The sequence below is a fragment of the Ursus arctos genome, unplaced genomic scaffold (genome assembly GCF_023065955.2).
Source record: "Ursus arctos isolate Adak ecotype North America unplaced genomic scaffold, UrsArc2.0 scaffold_1, whole genome shotgun sequence".
In the NCBI taxonomy this organism is placed as follows: domain Eukaryota; kingdom Metazoa; phylum Chordata; class Mammalia; order Carnivora; family Ursidae; genus Ursus; species Ursus arctos.
In genome coordinates, this window is record NW_026622763.1 from 64,304,864 (window position 1) to 64,323,639 (window position 18,776).

Genomic DNA, 18,776 nt, shown 5'->3' on the forward strand with positions numbered 1-18,776 from the left:
GCATGCTAAAGTTTGTCTGAGAGTCCACTTTCTGGGAAGTCCAATCTGCACAGTCAACATGCTAGGAAAGATTTCATACTAAATAAATAGCAAGGGACAAAATCTTACCTCAAAGTATGTGCTGGAAAAAGAAGTTCATGGAAATATTTTAATTAAAAAAATCTTATGAAGACATTCATAAAATGAATGGATTCATGAAATTATAGTGTTAACTTATAATTACAGTTCTAAAAGAAGTTGAATAGTGAAGTGAGATTTTAATGGAATACATAGGCAAACTATTTTACTAATTGAGATGGTTTTGCCAGCTATAAGGATTTTTTAAATTCTAGAGTTGACAATAATTATGGCTTTACTTATGTTTGAAAAGAAATTAACTGTCAAAATTCAAGTAGGCTGTCAAACATATAGACAGTCACTTTTTTGGAAAAATACAATTGTGGGGTTTTTAGTTGATAAATTTAAATCTCATTTCAAATAATGTGAAATAAAGTTAAATTATATTTAGTCTTCTTCTTTTTCATTTGTTCTATCACCACTTTATGTTTTGAATACTTTTCTCTTTATTATATTCGTCAAAATCTTCTATCTCACTCGATGCCAAGATAATGAAATGATTGACAGCTTTGTTTGCACTGTGTTTTCTCAACTGAAGGAAAAGATATTCTTATTATTCTAATCCCACCATATACTCTCTGTAAGTAAAAAGATCTAAACTCTCCAACAAAGGCTCTTTTGAAATTATTTTAGTTATTCATGTAGAGAGTGGCTAATTGTTTATATTTTACGTGTAGTCTAGAATCATGGAAAAATCCTTTAAGATGTCTGGAATCATTTATGTGCCTATACTCAGCAAGAAAACTCTGGGACTAGACTGTCCAAGAGGCTACACACACACACACACACACACACACACACACACATGCAGCCTGGGAACTTGGCACTGACTGCTGGCTAGGGTAACTCGGTTCTCCATGTGGCCTCTCCATGTGGCCTTTCATCCTTCAGTATTATATCCTGAGCTTCTTACATCATGACTGGCTTCCAAGAGAGCCAACAGAGAAGCTCCTAAGACCTAAAGCTGAAGCATATAGCATAGTTTCTGTCATACTGTTTGTCAAAGGAAGTCCTAAGGCCAGTCCAGATTTATAGGGAAGAGACCTAGCTTTTACCCCTTGACAGGAAAAGTGGTAAATATATATACAAAAGGGCATATTCCCCAAGAAGAATTATTTTATCCATTTTGGGAACAAGCTAGAACAAGGTTATAGATGTGGCAGCACCTGCCAATGGAGGTCAGGGAAAGGTTTGTATGAGCAGGTAAAATAAGACTAAGAAGTCGAGTGAAATGAGAGAATGAGCTTTGCCAACATAAGGGAAGAAAGAACACCCATGCCACGGGAATATCAACAGCAAAAGGCACTGAAGTGGGAACAAACCTGGTTGTGTTGAAAGAAATCCTACAGCTTCTTATGATAATTAAGCAAGAGATGGTTGTCTCTTAAACTGTGGAGATATTTGTGAATGTGGTAGGTTCTTTCATTCAGTATATGTTTTGAAATAGAACTGATAGGACTTGCTTTCAGATTATATGCTGGTATGAAAAAGAAGAATCAGAGAGGATTATAAATTTTTGGACTAAAATCTGGGCAAATAGTATTACCATTTAATAAGATGAGCTGGAGTCTCTCGAGGTGGAACATATGTGTTGAAAAATAAAAATTCAGTCTTAGATACTTACTTGAGATTCTTATGGATATCCAAGTGGACATGCTGAATTAGAAACTGGATATCTGGATATCTGAGTCTGGAATCCAGTAGCAAGAATGCGCCTAGATATAAAAATTTAGGACTCATCATGTGTGATTTAAAAAATAGGGGATTTGATGAGATCACCCAGAACGTAATTGCAAAAAGGAGAAAAGAAAAGGTGTAGGGAGAAAGTTCTGGAGCATTCCAACATGTAGGGGTTAGGAAGAGTATAATTTTATTTATTCATCATTTATCAGTATATGTAAGTATATATATATGTATAATTTTAACGAATCACAAAAGAAACAAACCTTTACAGGTTATATAATGATTGCAAATTGATATAGAGTATTAAGATATCTAAAGAAAGAAAGTCGATTTGACACAAGTTGGTTAGTCATGGGAACCTTTGAAAAAGGAAGTCATGAAGGCAAATTTGGCAATTTCTATCCAAGCATTACCCAAGAGAAAAGGACACTTAGCCAACAGACTTTGAGTATACTGACTCCTGACTCTTTTGGCAAGCCTATCCCTGTTTTAAGATGAATTAATCAGTTGTCTGAGCCTAATGCCATTAAAAATTGGATTCATCTAACTTTTTTGTTTTGATTCCACATTTATTGAACAGCCTTCTGATTATTGTCTTTCTGTGTGTGGCTACAAGGACAAAATGTATTGCTCATATGAGTTGCAAACATTTAGTCCCTATGACAATTATTTCACAATGTAAATTAAGTCACATTCTGGTTTCATTTATCTACCTCAGGAGCTTGGATAATGTGAGCTTGTTCTTGTGAAGTGGATTTGCTTGGAATGCCGACAAAATCAAGTTATTAGACATGTAAAGCTGCAGGCCAATTCACAGGCCATAGTGAATCTACCCAGGTAATGAATATTATTACCCTGTGAGGCCTCTTGGGAGGAAGCCTGCCTTGCCCCTGGCAAACTCCCCTGCACTCACTGTATACCTCCTCTACACTTGGAAACCTGGCTCAAATTTTGCCTCTTCTGTGATGCCTTCTCTGGGCTCTCCATCTACTTTTAGCTGTCTTGGGGGGAGTGTGTTTTATAGGTCATAAAATCTGCTGGGCTCGCGGAGAGGCTTGTCTGCTCACAAGCAAAAATTCCTCTTATGGAAGGATATATGACTGGTTGATGTCTGTCCTTAGAATCCCCCAAGCAAGTTATGTCTTCACATTTTTGGTCTGGAAGAGGCGGCTTTAATTACATCCTTATTCAAATACAGTATTCCAAGATTCTTGCAGGCCCTGCACACAAGTTTTCCTATTACAGAGATGGAATCATTTATGGAAGGGCAAGAATACACATCAGGACTTCTTGTGTTAATGAAAATAAAAATTTTGATCACTGGTATGTACTGGGAGGCTAAAATGGAAATAAATGCCATCTAGTTCTCAATGAAGGTACTGCTATGGTTGTTGATATTCCAAGGAATCATCTATGTCTGTGTATATATAAGTCAGGGTGGCAATATAATTTATCATTTAAGCTGGGACACTTTTGAGAATGAAGGTATACACTATAAATTACACCAAGAGAACAAGTATAAATTAAAACTGTCTTAGGTAAGCAGAGAGGTATGGTTACCCTATATAGAGGCTGGATTGATAATGAGTCAGGAAAGGTCAGTATAATCATACGGTTTGTAAATAGCCAATATCTGCTATGATTGGTCAGTGCTTTATTTTGATATGTTATGTGCTGTACTAGTTGAAAAACTTTTTTTAAAAAAAGATTTATTTATTTCAGAGAGAGAGAGAGAGAGCATACAAGAAGGAAGAGGGGCAGAGGGAGACAGAGACAGGGAGAATCCCTGCTCAACAGTGGGGCTTGATCCCAGGACCCTGAGATCATGACCTGAGCAGAAATCCAGAGTGGGATGCTTAACTGACTGAGCCACCCGGGCACCCCTAGTTGAAAAACATTTTTAAAACATCACCCTGGCATATAAGGATAAAAAGAATTTAAAAATTTATACCTGAAAGTTTGTTAGGTAGTGAGAGAATAAAACGCAAGGGAGATTGTTTTAAGCAAAAATGTATAGGAGAAATAGTTTATTCGTCATAAAGGACCTCATTGGATTATGAATAATGTATTTTATATTATCTTTTTAATACCAGAAGAGAGATTATATTACACAGAGAAGTTACACTGAAAATATGTTACTTTGGCGGAGGGGCTTTTTCATATATATATTTTTTCGTTTATATATTTTTTATCTTCAAGGTAAAGGAATAATAAAAATTCTAAAGCTCTAAAGTAGCATATCACAAGCGTATTCCATGTAATTTGTCATCTTTTTAATCCTCTATATTTTTAGTCATATTTTTAAACAATCTCATAGACTTTCGTTAAGAAAACTGTAATTCCTTAAGAGGAGTGCCTAATTTAATTATAGCTTTCTTGCTCAAATTCTGTATTTATCTACGAAATTAGACTTTTAATTTAGGTTTTCAAATATGTTTGCATAGATGTCTACAAATCTCTTATGAAACTTTATTTAAACTTTTTTTATTTCAACCTTATTTCCACTTTCTGTTCACCAGTGTGGAGAAGCGCCTGTGAGCACTGGGTGGTGGTTCCTATCTACTGGGCTGCGGGAGCAGCGGGGGCTGCAGACCTGGGGCGGGGGGGGGGGGGGGGGGGGGGGGGGGCGGCCTCGCGCTCTAGGCTTCAGGCGGGAACCTCTGAGCAAGCGCAGACCGCACCTTCCGCCAGCCCGCGGGCTCCCGCTGAGTAGCAGCGAGTTCGGAGCTGGGACAGTCCATTCACCCAAAGTTCCTCCTTGTGCACAGCGTCTTCAGCAGCGGCCTGCTCTTCGTTTTCAATCTCTTTAGGATCTCTGTGCAAGTAGAGACCAGGCCTGACATTCTGCGGCTGCTCAGGGGCACAGTGCCACCGGCCGGTGCCCCTCCCCCCACGTCAGACCCACTGAGCGAGCTCCCTTGTTGCTCGGAGGTGGCAGTGGCCACGTGGAGCAGGGTCGGGGGTTAACGTAAGACGCCTCTGTGAGGGCTGGTGGTCAGCTCCAGGATCAGTAGCAGCGGGAAGTTGCGGCTTGCAGAAGAAGGTTCCATCTGCTTAGAGAAGTTTCCAGGGCCAAGCAACTAGCAATAGGAGTGGCTCCAGTGGCAGCGGCCGACTTCACAGCTCACTCGTCTCTGTTCCCGGAGGGCATGATACTGACGGCGGCCAGGTTTTCAATGGCAACAATGGCACGAGCTGCCGGCAGAAGCTTCTCCCAGGTGCTGTTCAGTTCTGTGAGGTAATGACATCACTTTTCTTTTTGCAGACGACAGTTTTGTTTGGAAGTCAGTGTTGAGGCCAGGTTGGTGCCAAGTGGGTTCCCGCTGCAAGGAATTTGAGGGCATCCTGCTCCTTTATTTGCAGGACATCAAGGGCTCTGGACATTGTGAAAGTTTCCTGTTAAGTTCTGGGAACCCAGAATAACACCTGTATGGACGGCCGCCTCTCTGCGTAGTACGGAAAGGCTTGGTGGCATTTAGTTATTACTGTTGGTCATCAGTACTCACTGCCTCTCTGGAACTGAGGAAGACTGTATTTATATACCTTCTTAATAATGTGGGAAGTGGCCTTTAACAAAAACGTAGTACTGAAGAAGTTAAAAATAGGGTAATAACGTCTATTTCATTTATTTTTGGAACACACTAGCCTCTGTGAAGTTGCTCAAAAGGGTAAATAAATCTTCATTCGTATTCACTTTGGAGGAAACTGAGAGGCAGCTCTAGAAAAATCAGCACTTACAGTTTTGAATATTCCTTTGACTTTTGCTTCATAGTTTTACTTGAAACCATTGATTTCTATGTCTGAGGTGTTTTACTTGCCGTAGGAGAAATGCTCTACAGTCATGGAGTCCCTTTAGAAACCTCTCTTGTGGCTGCTCTGGATGAAGAATGGCGATCTTTCTGAGGTGACCCCAAGTTTCCAATCCCTAGTGAATGTGGGAAGTGCTACACAGCCTTTGTGCTGTCAGTTCCAAACATCTCCAAAATTTAGTTATGATCCATCTTAATTCTGGCAGCTGTAACAAAATACTAGAGCCTGAGTGGCTTATAAATAACAGAAATTTATTTCTTATTCTGGAGGCTGAAAATTCAACATCGGGGGTCGGCATGACTGAATTATGGTGAGGACCCTCTTCTGGGTTGCAGACTGCTTACTTCTTGTATCCTCACATGGCAAGGGAGTGAGCTAGTTCTTTGGGCCTCTTTTTATAAGGGCACTAATCCCATTTATGGAGGTTCCACCTTTACGACCTAATTACCTTCCAAAAGCCCCAATTCCCAAAACTACCACATTGGGATTAGAGTTCCAACAGTATGAATTTGTTGGAGGGCGGGGGGAGGCTGGGGACACAAACATTCAGTACATTGCCACATCCATTCAGACCTTTTTGCATGATGAAATAAACAGTTTACTAGGAATAATTTTATATGCTTTTTCCTGATATAAAAGTAAAATGTAGTCTTTGTAGTTTATTTAATAATTACAAAAAGAATGAGAAACATCAAATATAGTCCTCGAAGGTGAAAAACAATTTCTCTAGAAATTGATATAGTATCTTGAAAACCAGATATGACTATTTGATCTCACAATCAATTTTTTTTTAAATCAGAATCAATTTTATTAAACTTTGTCCATATAGGAAAATGTTAGTTATTCTTGTCAGGACATGAGTTTGTATTCTAACAGTTCTTGAAGCAGCTATACTCTTGTACCCGGTTAAGCTTTTTTTTTTTTTCTTCTAACTTTTACTGAGAACTTATTACTTGTTAGATACTGTTCTGAGGCTCTACAATGTAAACTCAGTTTATGCTTATCACAACACTGTGATATAGGTGCTATTATTATCTTAATGTTAGAGAAATAACCTGAAGAACAAGAAAATAATTTCTTTCATTATTTAGTTAATAATTGGAAGAACTATGATTTGTGCCTTGTACTTTCAGAGATTTTTATATTAACCGTTACACTATGGTTATTTATTTAATTTATGGCAAATGGCAACATCCATCTACTTATTTGAGATGATTCAAGGCTCTTTTCCTGGGGTCTGGCACATGAAGGCAACCTAGTATTTGTTTGCTATGTCCTTGTGTTTAAATAGTGCAGGGCACACTCATACTTTTACTAACTAAAAATCACATAGCAAGAAGAAAATATATTTTGTCTCATTTCTTTGGATGAATTGAAAACTAGTAGAATTGCTCACCTGTGAACACAGAAAATTGGAAATTTATCCAATTAGGAAGCAATAATTATGCCCAAGTATCACCCATCTTCACCCATTTTCAGGGTTATAAAGATTTTACTCAAAGAGGAAAATAGTATTCCTAAAGACGCTGTACTCCATCTTTTGTTTTATTGCATATGCTTTTCTTACTGTGTTACTAATATTTCTCAAGAGGTGTATACTTCCATAACCTGTGAATCAAGCAACACCTATTGTGTAATGCTGAGACAGACAGCAGTCAGGCCTTTATCGTGTTTCATAGTGCGTTATTTGGAGATTAAAGTGGAAAAATCCAGATGGCTGATATAATTTGGGTGATTTTTTTCACTGTTGAATAGATATTACTGATGTGTAATATTGAAAGCCAATTTTTCAAAAAACTTTGGAACAATCTTTATCAAAGGGAATTGTGCCATAGCTAGTTCACTGTCCTAGAGAAAACAAGATGTAATCAGAATAAAGCCAGAAAAACTGCCCAGCTTAGCCCAGTCTAAATTACAAGCTGCAGATGCATGAGCTAAATAAACATTTATTGTTTTTAAGCTGTATTTTCTCAGTGGGGTTTCCATAAGAAAATTAAGCCCTATAGAAAAAATATTTGAGTGACTATTTCGAAGTTCTCCCAAATGGTACATAGTTAATTCATTAATAAATGTCTTAGGGCATTAAGGCTTAACTAGCTTCTGGAACCCTACTAAGGAGGGATGTTTCAAGCCACTGCATTGGAATGGTTGTTGGAAAGCATAATTATAACAATAGTCAGCTAATGCAACTATATATTAAAATGCTGGGGCGCCTGGGTGGCTCAGTCATTAAGCGTCTGCCTTCGGCTCAGGGCGGGATCCTCGTGTTCTGGGATCGAGCCCCACGTCGGGCTCTTCCGCTGAGAGGCTGCTTCTTCCTCTCCCACTCCCCTTGCTTGTGTTCCCTCTCTCGCTGGCAGTCTCTATCTCTGTCAAATAAATAAATAAAATCTTAAAAAAAAAAAAATAAAATGCTTTACAAAGTTATCATTCTTAAAATAATGTGTCACCAAAATGACAGATCAGTGGACCAAAACTAAATATCAAAAAAATCTGAAATATATATAAGATACAAAATAAAAGTGGGCATTTTAAGGGAAAAAAAACCAATATGTTCCATCTTACTGATTCTTTCATTTACTTGGGAGCATGTAGATTCCTCCCCACCCAGCTTTATTGAGGTATAACTGGTGATAAAAACTGTGTATATTTAAAATATGCAATGTGATGATTTGATATATATTCAAAATGATTACTACAGTCAAACACATCCATCACCTCACATAGTTACTGTGTGTGTAGTAACACTTAAGATCTCCGTTAGCAAATTTCAAGTATATAATACAGTATTCATTGCATTCACCATGCTGTACATTAGATGCTCAGAACCTGTTCATCTTATAACTGAATGTTTTTACACTTTGACTAACATCTCTCCATTTTCTCCCTCCCACTCCCGCCCCCCCCTGCCCGGCAACCATCATTTTCTCTGGCTCTAGGAGTTCAACTTTTTTAGATTGTACATATGAGATTATTTATTTTTCATGTAGTTTTTAATATACATGAATTCAACTTGTGAAGCAAATATATTAAAAACAGAAAGGGACACTAAAAATTGAGGGACAAAGTTCGGTTATATAGTTTTTATTTGTGAAGCAAATATATTAAAAACAGAAGTTGACATTAAAAATTGAGGGAAATATTTGTATAGTTCTTATTTATTTAAGCAAATTATCAAAGGAAGATTAAACCCTAGGTTAAAATCTTTAAGCTGGCAACTTGTAGAAATGTGTGTACACCTCAGATGGCAGCCAGTATCTTCTTTGAGGCTCATTTTTCTTTTGTGAGATACTTCAGAAGCTCTGGCTTCAACAGGAATGTGTAAACATAATTGTAAAGTGACAAAAACTCTTTTCAGATCTAGTGCCTCTTGTTCTTTGTGTATTTGCAGCATCTAGACCAGTACCTGGCACAGAGCAGGCTATTGATGTACATCTGTAGACCGAATGAATTAAACAAGATTGGTCTCTTTTGGGTGGTTTAGGCTTTTTTTTTTTCCATAGTGGGACCCAATTATGGATCTTAAATGATCCAAATCTGGTTTATTGGGGCAGAGCATGTACTAGAATTTTAACAGGATATCTGATGAAGAGATCTGTGTTGTCACTTGATAAAAATATTTAAATGGCTTAAGAGTTGGGTTAGATTTAGTAATCAATTACCATTATCAATTAGTAATCAATCATTACCAGCATTAGAGAGAGTAGAATCAAAATATTGTTTTTAGATTTGCATGCAGAAGGGAGAATTAATCCAGAGAATATGAGAACAGAAAGGCAAACAAAAATACCCTCTGTAGATATATGTTAATTGTTTAACAAAGTTATTTAACAAATTAAAAAGAATTGTTTAACAAACTCAGACCCATTTCAGGCAATTCTGGATATAATTGTTTACTATTCTCTGCACTGGCCCCAAGGTAAAACAAAAGTGAAGTGACAAATTATAGGGGATCAGCCCAATGTAGTTGGGGGCAGGACTTTGCTGTTACTTGGGAGTGAGTACAGCATCCTCTGAGTAGCGAGCCATCCCTGGTAGAGCAAGAATTTAATAAGTGGGGTGAGAAGTCAGCAAAAGAAACCTCTGTTAATTTCTTTCTATCTTTATAAAGTTAAAATGCCATAAATTCTTACCAGTATTGAATTAGAATTAGAATAATATTAAGGAATGCCAGAAAGTTCATGCTTTGTGAAAGCTAACCCTGGAAAGTGTATAGGAGGTAAGGAAGATCAGCAATGTCAGGGAGAGGATGAGCAGAGGATGTTGTTTGGTTGTGCAAAGATCTTCATAGTGTGTCTGCATTATATAATTTGAAGTACTGAGGATATCTAGAACTCTGGACATGCCATTATTTATTTTCTAAAGCAAAAGCACACCAAAAGTCAAGCATAATTAATTGGTTAATTGGTTAATTTTTTTGGTATTATTTACCACTACTCCTCTCCAGATCATTACAAACTATCTGCTTACTAACCAAAATGTTCTCTTACTGTTTTATTTTATGATTCTATGTCCAAAGAAAAAATATAGTGTCTTGATAAATGTGATCTCTGCAGATCAATACTTAGGATAAATATTTGTTCTAATATAGCATTCTTATGTTTAGGAACTATTTCTCATTGGTTTGAACATAAATTCCTGCTTGTTTATATTTGAAATTCTGTTTGACACATGTTTTCTCCTTGGCTTTTGAAAATATTGACAAATTTTCAACATATATCATTTTGGACTCTCATGGGTGAACCACCCACTTTCTCAGCAGTTAACAAAGTCTAGTCTTACGTGATCAGCCAACTGGCTCTATTGCTGCCTCTGAACTCCGACTTTTAACAAGTTCCAAGATACTTTGGGGGAAAATTGCAAGTGGGAGAAATATGAGCATTTGTTAAGATTCTCTACTCTCTGATTAGAATATTATGTTTCTTGTCTCTTGTGGAGTAGAAGTCTCACTTATGAAAATGTTCCCCATCCAATAATTTTTCAAGGGCCTCAGGAGAATTCCTGTTCAATTAAAACTGAGAACTCTTTACAGAGTCTTCCTGAAGTCCAGGACCTCGCAGAGTGTTTGGGTAAAGAATAACATGCCAAAGTACATATTTTTGTTATTCAGAACAAAAAAATCCACAAAAACTGAAAGAAATTGTAGTCAAAGCTTTGTTTACATACCTATTCAACTTTTAAAATGCAGTGATTTATTTACCTTAGCAGACTAGGCAAACTAATCTTACAAATGTAATTTGCCTTCATTCTTCTCTCTGAACATTCACTCCTGTGAGACTGTTAATAGTCAAATGGGCCCAGATATCACCTATGTGGAAAATATTCCTACACGTACATCTGTAGTACTTGTATGTTGGCATGTTCTAGTCCAGTCCTTATATAATAAAGCCATACAATGGAATCTAATAATAACCAGTGCCCTATATTTATACAGTGCTTTTGACCTTTATAACACTTTTTAAATCTTTTTAACCTTCTATTTGCTTTAATATTAGAATAATGCTTGTGATATTTAAATCATGTTAATTTGCTATCACTTGAATACATTAAATCGATCGCTAGTCAAATTCTGTAACTATTTTTTTTAAAAAGCTATAACTATGTTAATTTCACCATATTCCACATGAAGAAAGTGTTGATTCTACCTTGTGCTGAAGTGCTTGTGCAACGTCTGAAATATTGTTGTTAGTTCAGGATATCACTCTGTAAGAGCAGCAGATGGAAACCATCCAGATTAAGTGCATTCTGCAAAGCAGTTATAATGAACAATAGCTGAAGTCTCTGGGAATGGTTAACTGGATAAAGGGAACACTTAGGACTTCTGTGTGGTACTATACGAATAAAGACCAGGAGATGGTCTTAATGGACGTTAAAAGGAGATGGAATTAAATTTACCAGAAGGAATACATTTATTACACATGCTTGTATAATACATATACATACATATACACATGCTTGGTGCCCAGAGATGTATCTGGCAGATGTTGAGTTCACAGGAAATGTTTGTTGTCAGAGATGACCAAAGATGAATATATTAAACTTTCTATAAAAGGAGTGAGCTCATTGTCACTGCATGTATTAGGCAGAGGCTGTGTAAACTTTGGTTGAAATGCTGTAGAAAGAATTCCTGCATTGGGAGTAATGTTGGATATGCTCCACTTCTTAGTTTCTTTCCATATTTACGTTATCTAGAGATCCATAAATTCTTATCCACATTAAAGAGCCTTATATTGGTGTCTTTATGTTAAACATCACTTTTATAAGGTAAAATTTTCCTTTTAATGTGAAAGGTTTTACCCTGACTTTGTGGATTTCAAAGCTTAATTTAGAGTTTTGGTGGACTTAGTATCTTAGGAATTCACATCCTGTCTTATTCAAAAGGATCACGACACCAAAATCACCAGTTCCAGACCATAGAATTCTAAGTAGTTTCCTTGCTAAGCCTCAGTATAATTCATATTTCTAAGTAGAAAATGTCCTTAATTCTGATGAGGATCTTGACTTTCAACTCCATTTCTAGTTTCTGATCTGGTTCCACTTTCGATTAGCGATGTCAGGACCTAATCTGATACCACATGGAGCAACAATAGTGATCAATCTTGCTTCTTATCTTGGTCCAATTGATACTTCATGCTCTCCTTCCTGGCTTTAATAATCCTTAATTATTCACTAAACACAAATACTCAATAAGTATTTGCTGCTTTGGCTTTTCCATTACAAGAATAATTGTGGATAAAACAAAGAGGGATATGAGGAGGGGAGCAGTGTACTATGGAGTGAGGTGGAGTTCTCCAACACGACTCCTCTCCTGTGCCTTATTCTCGGTGTCTTGCCCTCATCCTTCTGTTTACCTTCAGAAAATCTTTTATAATACTACTGAGACCACACATTCCTGGACATATAAACACCATGTTAACAAATGTTTCTGTAATATATTCTCCAAGACAACATTTGGGTTTTTCCAAGTCATCTGACTTGGAATATGCTAGGTTTTGTTCATTCCATATTTGCAAGTGTGGGAAGCCTGATTTCTCCATGCGAGATGCCTGTGGTTTTTTTTTTCTTTTTAAAAAATAGACTTTATTTTTTTAGAGCAGTTTTGGGTTCATAGCAAAATTGAGTAGAAGGTACAATATTTCCCTTATACTTCCTGTCCCTATATATGTGTAGCCTCCTCCATTATCAACATCCCCCACCAGAGTGGTACATTTGTTATGATTGATGAACCTACACATCTTTACTATGCAGAGTCCATAGTTTACATTAGGCTTCACTCTTAGTGTTGCATGTTCCATGGCTTTGGACAAATTTATAATGACCTATATCTACCATTACAGTATCATACAGAATAGTTTCAATGCCCTAAAAATCCTCTTTGCTCACCTATTTAATTCTTCCTCTTTAAATTCCTAGTAACCTCTGATACTTTCACTGTCTCCATACTTTTGCCTTTTCCAGTGTGTCATATAGTTGGAATCATACAGGATGTAGCCTTGATTGGCTGCTTTCACTTAGTAATGCACATTTAAGTTTCCTCTATGTCTTTTCATGGCTTGTTATGCATTTCTTTTTAGTGCTGAATAATAGTGCATTGCCTGGATATAACACAGTTTATTTATACATTCACCTACGGAAGGATATCTTGGTTGCTTTCATATTTGGCAATTATGAATAAAGATGCTATAAACATATGTGTGCACATTTTTGTGTGGTCATGTTTTCAACTCCTTTGGAAAATACTAAGGGGAATGATTGCATAGTTGGAGTATATTTGACTTTATAGAAAAGTGCCAAAATGCCTTCCAATATGGCTCTACCATTTTGCATTTCCACCAGCAATGATTGAGAGTTCCTGTTGCTCCATATCCTTTCCAGCATTTGGTGTTGTCAGTGTTCTGGATTTTGGCTATTCTATTAGGTGTGTAGCAGTATTTTAGTGTTTTAATCTGCATTTCCCTAATGACAGATGATGTGGAATGTCTTTTCATATGCCTATTTGCCCTCGGTATATCTTTTTTCATAAGGTGTCTGTTACAGTCTTTGGACTATTTTTTAATCAGGTTGGTTATTTACTTATTGTTGAATTTTAATTGTTCTTTGTATATTTTGATAACAGTCCTTGATGAGATATGTCTTTTGCAAATATTTTCTCCCAGTCTGTGTCTTGTCTTCTCTTGGCAGTGCCTTTAACAGCAGAAACTTAATTTTAATGAAGTCCACTTACCAATTTGTTCATGACTCATGCCATTGGTGTTGTATTTAAAAAATTAACTTAAAAAGTTCCTGCCAAACCCAAGATCATTTAGATTTCTCCTATGTTATCTTCTAAGAATTTTATAATTTTGCATATTACAGTTAGGTCTATGCTCCATTTTGAGTTAATTTTTATGAAGGGAGTAAAGTCTGTGTCTAGTTTTTGTGTGTGTGGATGTCCACTTCTTCCAGCACCATTTGTTGAAAAGACTGTCTTTTCTTCATTGTATTTCCTTTGCTCCTTTGTCAAAGATCAATTGACTGCATTTATGTGGGTCTATTTCTGGGCTTTCTATTCTGTTCCATTGATCTGTTTTTCTAGTCTTTCAATAATAACACACTCTCTTCATTACTGTAGCTTTATAGTAAATCTTGAAGACAGGTAGTGTCAATCCTTCAATATTGTGTTGACATTCACAAAGTGACTCTCTGGGATTTTGATTAAGATCAAAATGGGAAGAATTGATATTGTTTCCCTATCCATGAACATGGAATGTCTTCCCATTCATTTAGATCTTTGATTTCTTTCATCGAATTTTGCATTTTTTTCTCATACAGATTTGTACATATTCTGTTAGATTTATACCTAAGTATTTCATTTTGGGAGTGCTGATGTAAATAGTGTAGTTTTTAAATTTCAAATCCCACTTGTTCATTGCTGGTATACAGGAAAGCTATTGATTCTTGTGTATCTTGCAACCTTGCTTTGCTATTAGTTTCAGAAGTTTTTTTTTTTTTCTTTCAGATTTTCTACAATCATGTCGCCTGCTGATACAGTTTGTTTCTTCCTTCCACAATAGTGTACCTTTTATTTCCTTTTCTTACTGCATTAGTGAGGACCTCTAGTATGATGTTAAAAAAGAGTGGTGAGAGGAGACTTTGCTTTGTTCCTGATCTTAGTGGGAAATCTTGTAGTTTTTCACCATTAAGTATGATGTTAGCTGCAGGGTGTGTGTGTGTGTGTGTGTGTGTGTGTTTAATAGATATTCTTTATGAAGTTGAGGAATGTTCCCCTGTCTTCCTAGGGCTAAGAGTTTCTATCATAAATGTTTGTTGGATTTCATCATATGCTTTTTCTGCATCTATTAATATTGTCTTATTTTTCTTCTTAGCCTTTTGACATGATAGATTGCATTAATTGATTTTTGGCTGCTGCAAAAGCTTTGAATAATTATTTTTATACATTGTTAGATTTGGTTTGCTAATTTGAGGATTTTGCATCTACATTTCTGATAAATACTGGTCTATAGCTTTCTTGTGATATTATTGTCTGGTTTTGGTGTTAGAGTAATGCTGGCCTCATAGAGTGAGTTAAGAAGTATTCCTTCTCTCTTTTAAAAAAGATTGTGGAGAATTGGTATAATCTCTTCCTTAAATGTTTAGTAGAATTCACTGGTGAACCCATCTGGTGGGTGCTGGTGCTTTCTGTTTTGGAAGGTTATTAATTATTGATTCAACTTACTTAATAGAAATAAGCCTATTCAGATTGTCTTTTTCTTCTTGTATGAGTTTTGGCAGATTGTCTTTTAAGAATTGGTCCATTTCATCTAGGTTATCAAGTTTATGGGCATAGAGTTGTCCATAATATTCTTTTATTATCCTTTTAATACCAGTGGAATTAGTAGTTATGTCCCTACTTTCATTTCTAATGTTAGCAGTTTGTGTCCTCTTTTTTTTCTTCATCAGCTTGGCTAAAGGCTTATAAATTTTATTGGTTTTTTCAAAGAATCAGCATTTAGTTTTGTTGATATTCTCTATTGTCTTCCATTTTTCAATCTCATTGGTTTCCTTTTTAAAAAAGATTTATTTTTTTTTAGAGAGAGTGGGCATGCACATGCATGAGTGGGAGGAGGGGCAGAGGGATAGAATCTCAAGCAGATTCCCCACTGAACCTGGAGCTCAACTCAGGGCTCAGTCTCATGACCCTGAGATTATGACCTGAGCAGAAATCAAGAGTTGGACACTTAACCGGCTGAGCTTCCTGGGTGCCCCAATCTCACTGGTTTCTTCTCTAATTTTTGTTCCTTTTGTTTACTCTGAATTTGCTCTTCTCTTTCTAGTTTCCTAAGGTAGACGCTTAGATTATTTATTTTAGAGCTTTCTTATTTTTAAAATATATGCATTTAACGTTATAAATTCCCCTCTAAGCACTGCCTTTGCAGCATCCCACCAATTTTGATAAGTTGTATTTTCATCTTCATTTAGTTAAAAATATTTTAAATTTTTTCTTGAGATTTCTGCTTTGATTCATGTGTTAATTAGAAGTATGTTCTTTAATCTCCAAGTATTTTCTAGCTATCTTTCTGTTATTGATTTCTAGTTTATTTCTGTTATGGTCTGGGTGCAGACTTGATATGATATATATTCTTTTAGTTGTGCTTTATGGCGAACAATGTGGTCTATCTTGGTAAATGTTCCATGTGAGCTCAAGAAGAATGTGTTTTCTGCAGTTTTTGGATAAAGTAGTCTTTATCAATTATATTCGTTGATTGATGGTGCTGTTGACTTCAACTATGTCTTTACTGATATTTTGTCTGCTGGGTGTGTCCATTTCTGGTAGAGTAGTGATGAGGTGTCCAACTATCATAGTGGCTTCATCTATTTCTCCTTGCTGTTCTATCAGTTTTTGTTCTGTTAGGTGCATATATGTTAAGGATTGTTATGTCATCTTGGAGAATTGACCCCTTTATCATTATGTAGTGTCTTTCTTTATTCCTGACAATTTTCCATGCTTCGAAGTCTGTCTTACTAAAATTAATATAGCTACTTCTTTTTTTTTAAATTAGTGTTAGCATGGTATACCTTTCTCCATTTATTTTAATCTCTATATTTCTTTGTATTTAAAGTGAATTTCTTGTAGACAATATATAAGTGGGTTTTGTTTTTTGACATACTCTGACAATTTTGTTTATTAACTGACATTCAGAGTGATTATTGATATAGTTGAATTCACGTTCACCACATTTGTTACTGTTTTATTTGATGTCCTTGTTTCGTGTTTTCATTTTTTTCTTTTGATCTTTTCTTTCATTTGTGGTTTCAATTGTGCATTCTGTATAGTTCCTTTTTTTTCTTTCTTAGTATTTCTGTTATACTTTTTAAAAAAAAAAACAAACTATTTTTAGTGGTTGCCCTAGAATTTGCAAAACACATTTACAGCTAATCTAATTCACTTTCAAATAACACTATAGCACTTCATGGGTAATGTGAGTACCTTTATAATAACAAAATAATCTTCGTTCTTTTCCTCCTATCCCTTGTATCATTGCTGTCATTCATTTTAATCATTCTCTCTCTTTCTCTCTCTCTCTCTCTCTATATATATATATATACACATTTTCAAATATACCGTTGCTATTATTTTGAACAAACTTATCTGTTTAATCAATTAAGGATAAGAAAAGAGTTTTTATTTTACCATCATTTATTTCTTTCCAGTGTTTGCCCCTTATGTAGATCCAAGGTTCTGACCTATATCATTTTCTTTCTTTATAAGGAATTTCTTTTAACATTTCTTGCAAGGCTAGTTGGCTAGTCTATTGGCAACAACTATTCTCAAGTTTTGTTTGTTTGAGAAAGTTTTTATTTCTCTATCACCTTTGAATGATAATTTCATAGGTACTGAATTCTAGGTTGGTGGGATTTTATTTTTTTCAAAACTTTAAATATCTCAATCCACTCTCCTTGTATGTGCATGGTTTCTGAGGAGAAGACAAATATAATTCTTATCTTTGCTTTCCTATAGGTATGATTTTTTTTCTTCTGGCTTCTTTCAGGACATTTTCTTTATCTTTGATTTTCTGTAGTTTAAATGAGATATACCTGGGTATATATTGGGCTTTTATTCTACTTCCTGTTCTCTGAGCCTCCTGGGGTCTGTGGTTTGGTGTCTGACACTAATTTGGAGAAATACTTAAGTCATTATTTCATCAAATACTTTCTCTATTCCTTTCTTTTTCTTCTTCTGGCATTACTATTACATATGTTTTACCTTTTAGTAGTTATCCCATAGTTCTTGGAATATTCTATTTTATCTTTTTAAGTCTTTTTTCCCTTTGTTTTTCAGTTTTGGAGGTTTCTGCTGAGATATCCTCAAGCTGAGAGATTCTGTCCTCAGTCATGTCCAGTTGACTAATAAGCACATCAAAGACATTCTTCATTTCTATTAGTGTTTCTGATCTCTAAATTTTCTTTTTGGTTCTTTATTAGAATTTCCATCCCTCTGCTTACATTGCCCATTTGTTCTTACATGCTGTTTACTTTATCCATTGAATAAATGGATATTAATCATTCTTGTTTAAAATTCCTAGTCTGATAATTCCAACATTCCTGCCACGTCTTGTTTTGATGCTTATTCTCTCTCTTCAGATTGTTTTTCGCCTTTTGGTATGCTTTGTAATTTTTTCCCTGATGCTTGGACATGATGTACCAGGTAAAAGGAACCTGTATTTAGGCTATTCGTAATGTAGTAGTAAAGTGTGGGAGGAAGAGGGAGACTTTTATAGTGTTATGATTAGGTCCCAGTCTTTTAGTGAGCTATGTCTCTGGATTGTGAACTTCCTCAATGCTTCTCAGTAATCCCTCTCCCTCCTTGGGCATGATAGGGTGGCGAGCTTGTATTGGAATTGGGTATTCCTGTCCTCCAGGTCATTGAGGCTCTGATAAAATCCCAGCAGGTTAGGATCTGGTTAACTTTTCCTCAGGGCAAGACTTGTTAAGAACAGAATGCCCACTTGTGTTTCAAAATGGTTCCTTTTCCCCTTCCCTGACTGGAATTTCTTTGATATTTGCTGTGAGAACCTGGTCAAGCTTCTGGAGGTAAAACTCACAAAAATGTGCCCCTCGTTGTCTTGACTGTGTTCTCCTGGAGCTTTTGACTCTGAACTGTCTGCATTGAGCCTCAAGAAATTTGT